The sequence below is a fragment of the Asparagus officinalis genome, chromosome 2 (assembly GCF_001876935.1).
Source record: "Asparagus officinalis chromosome 2, Aspof.V1, whole genome shotgun sequence".
In the NCBI taxonomy this organism is placed as follows: Eukaryota; Viridiplantae; Streptophyta; class Magnoliopsida; order Asparagales; family Asparagaceae; genus Asparagus; species Asparagus officinalis.
The window spans coordinates 73,054,078-73,058,317 of NC_033795.1; positions in this window are offsets into that span (position 1 = coordinate 73,054,078).

The following is a 4,240-nucleotide window of genomic DNA, read 5'->3' on the forward strand; positions in this document are numbered from 1 at the left end:
TCCTCAATCCAGCATCACTTCATCCTCTTGATAAAAATTTCAGCCTTAAAAAATGGAGGTCTCGGGCTGATATTTATAGGCCTCGGGTACGATTATTTAGATGAGAATGAAAGATTTGGCTCTATCTTTAGTTAACAACAGCCTAACCACGTTTGGGGATGATATCAAGTTAGTTAGGAACCCTTGGAACAGATAAATCCTGTGAAAAACCGCTTTAAAACCGCTAAAACGCGTATTGGGTTCAGACTGCGCGATGGACAAATCCGACCCGCGCTTGCACGGGTCGGTCTGTTCCGTTCCACGCTGGCGCGGGTCCGTCACCTCTGCCGAATTCTTTCTCTTTTTGGCACTTTTCCTTCCTAGACTTTTTCTTTTTTCTCCGTTTCATGTATTCGCCCGTCGTGTTGACTTGTACGCTCCGTTGCGGGACTGACCGTCGAACACGCGTTTGGTTGACATGTGCATGTTGATTGACGTGCGTTTTTTAATTGATGCGCGCGTGTTGACCGACGCATACGAACTAATTGACATGCGGGTGTTGACCGACGCGCACTAACTTATTGACGAGCGCGTGTTGACCGACGCGCACGAACCGATTGATGGGCGCGTGTTGACCGACGCGCATGAACTGATTAACAAGTGCGTGTTGACTGACGCGTACGAACTGATTGACAAGCGTGTGTTGACCGATGCTGATACGTGTGTATCTTCTCTTCAGAAAAACGATCCCCATGGAAGCATGAGGATAGGTGATTCTCAGATATCTTGAGAATAGTGGTGTGAAGTGACACGACGGAGCACTGGATGGAGCGTGAAGCATGATACGGGTGTATCTTCTCTTCAGGAGCTTAGCGATCCTCATGGGAGGTTGAGGATAGATGATTCTCATGATAGCATGAGAATAGAGGTGTGAAACAACACAGTGGAACGCAGGTGGAAGCGTGGAACGAGACAACGAGCAGCATATTTGAAGAATCCAGTTTTTAGCTCGTGAGTCGACTCATATATGTACATATGTCGACTCATTAGGTTGAGTCGACTCATGCCTATCATGAGTCGACTCAAGAACTCAAGCCCTGTTAGCAAAAAGTCTCTGACCAGTTGACTCATCAGTTATGAGTCGACTCATATGTGGTCATGAGTCGACTCATATGCAATCATGAGTCGACTCATCGAGGTTTCCTGGGCAGACTTGGTTTCTGTTTGGAAGGAATCCTAGTTGGGTTTGGTTTTGGTTATTTACCAGATTGCCACCATGTTGTAAACCCTATAAATAGGGACTGTTTAGGGTTCTGAACAGGGAAGTGAGAGGCCAAGATGTAGATCTAAAAGGTTTAGGTCTAAGTGAGATCCTAATCAAAAGGATTAGGGTTTAGATTGTGAGGATCTATGAGATCTTAGATCAGAGAGAGATTCTAATCATTGTATTAGGGTTTAGAGAGGATTGAGAGGTTGTTCTCGATTCTAGTAAGATTGTGAGGGAGAGATTGTAATCTTTTGTTCTTCATAATCTAGAGAAGGTATTTTCCTTCACCATACTGAATTGTTCTTGTGTTTTAGTTGTCTTCTTATCAACCCACCTTTTGGTAATTCCGTGACCAAAGGGTGCTCGCACGGCAACTCATATTAAGTTGGTATCGAAGCATCAGATTCGATGAAGGGGGACATCCTGTGTATGGTCCTTACTCGATCACAATAGAAGAAGCTTGGCGAGATCCTTTTCTTTGGAAGGAGTTTAGAGATTAAGGAAGAGGAAGATAACTGAAGTCAACAAAGATGGAGGGGCTCAAGAGTTTTCCTCAGCTAAAGTTCTAACTTGAATGGGACTTTAAGTTTCTAAATGGGGGACCCATGATACGTGTGTATCTTCTCTTCGGAAAAACGATCCTCATGGGAGCTTGAAGATAGGTGATTCTCATGATATCTTGAGAATAGTGGTGTGAAGCGACACGACGGAGCACAGGATGGAGCGTGAAGCATGATACGTGTGTATCTTCTCTTCAGGAGTTTAGCGATCCTCATGGGAGCTTAAGGATAGATGATTCTCATGATAACATGAGAATAGAGGTGTGAAACAACATAGTGGAACGCAGGTGGAAGCGTGGAACGATATGACGAGCAGCAGATTTGAAGAATCCAGTTTTTAGCTCGTGAGTCGACTCATATATGTACATATGTCGACTCATTAGGTTGAGTCGACTCATGCCTGTCATGAGTCGACTCAAGAACTCAAGCCCTGTTAGCAAAAAGTCTCTGACCAGTCGACTCATCAGTTATGAGTCGACTCATATGAGGTCATGAGTCGACTCATATGCAGTCATGAGTCGACTCATTGAGGTTTCCTGGGCAGACTTGGTTTCTGTTTGGAAGGAATCCTAGTTGGGTTTGGTTTTGGTTATTTACCAGATTGCCACCACGTTGTAAACCCTATAAATAGGGACTGTTTAGGGTTCTGAACAGGGAAGTGAGAGGCCAAGATGTAGATCTAAAAGGTTTAGGTCTAAGTGAGATCCTAATCAAAAGGATTAGGGTTTAGATTATTAGGATCTATGAGATCTTAGATCAGAGAGAGATTCTAATCATTGTATTAGGGTTTAGAGAGGATTGAGAGGTTGTTCTCGATTCTAGTGAGATTGTAAGGGAGAGATTGCAATCTTTTGTTTTTCATAATCTAGAGAAGGTATTTTCCTTCGCCATACTAAATTGTTCTTGTGTTTTAGTTGTCTTCTTCTCAACCCACCTTTTGGTAATTCCGCGACCAAAGGGTGCTCGCACGGCAACTCGTATCAGACGCGCACGAACTGATTGACGAGCGCGTGTTGATTGTTGAGCGCGCAGGCCACTTGGTTCGCCGTTTCTCTTTATGCGCTTATCGGCGTCAGATAATCCTCTTAGACTCGGATAACGACATTTGTCATCTTCTCTCCATCTTGAGCTGTGTGTGGACACCTATAGGTAATTTTAGACACTTACAGATACCCCCTCCAAAGTGTTTCAGCCTCATTCTTTTATAGAGGAGGCTGGAATACTTTGGATGTGATCGGTCCAACCTTCAATCGGTATAAAAGGACCTGTAGTTAGCTTTGATTCTTGAATCCTTCGATTTTCAGTCTATTTTGATGAATAGCCGAAGTTCTTCTGGCGCTACGTTTATCGTCTGGCCATCGTCGAAGTTTCGAATCAAAAACTGGTGAGTTGATTTTGGCTCGTGCTGTCGAGTTAACTTTGAACTGATCATCATCGTCAGAAACTTCATATCTGAATGCGATTGAACTCCCTGGAATCATCCTTTCTCTTATTTTGGTGAAATTGCTGGCGCGTTGACCGGCATCAACCTTTATTGTAACGCGTTGTCCGGCGTTGACTTTAGTTTTAACGCATTGACCGGTGTTAACCTTTGCTGGAGTCTATATAGTTTAAGTTCTTAAGGTGTTGGAGCGTGACGGTCTCAAATGTTGGGGCTACAGGACCAACTGTTGGAGCTGATTCATCTGCAGGTATGGATTTTATCCTGATGTTATTGGATGCTCAAGTCACAAGGCCAACTAATGAAGTTGATGCGTCAATGGCTCGCATTTATAGAATTTTTGGCAAATTCTCAGCCATCAACGGGTTTGATTAGCATTTACCGACTACCGTTTGAGTCGGGCTAGCATACAGATTGTTTAAATCCATTCTGCACGTGACGTTGTGCTAAGAGAGTTAACTCTCTTAGTGCTACGATATTGAATATATAGACTTCGTCTTTCTTATGGGAATAGACTGCCCGGCAACGTGTGTTAAGCGCTGACTGATCCATACTTAGGCTTCGGGATAAAAATCCTCAGACTGGAATTCTGGTGCCTTTTTCAATCAGTGAAAGACGAAACCGGCAACATGTGTTAGATGTAGACTTAAGATTTTTGGCAAATCTTCAGCCTTCAACGGATTTGATGTGCCTTTACCGATTACTATTTGAATCGGGCTAGCATGTGAATTATTAAAACTCGTTTTACATATAACATTGTGCTAAAAGAATTAATTCTCTTAGACTTGGTGCTATGATTTTGAATACATAGACTTTACTATTTCTTACGGGAATATGGCACCCGGCAATACGTAGTAGGCGCTGACTCATCCCTACTTAGGATTCGGGATAAAAGTCCCCAGACATGTATTCTGGTTTCTTTTTCAATCGGTGAAAGACTAAACCGGCAACGCGTGTTAGACGTAGGCTTATCTCTATTTAGGAGTCGAGATA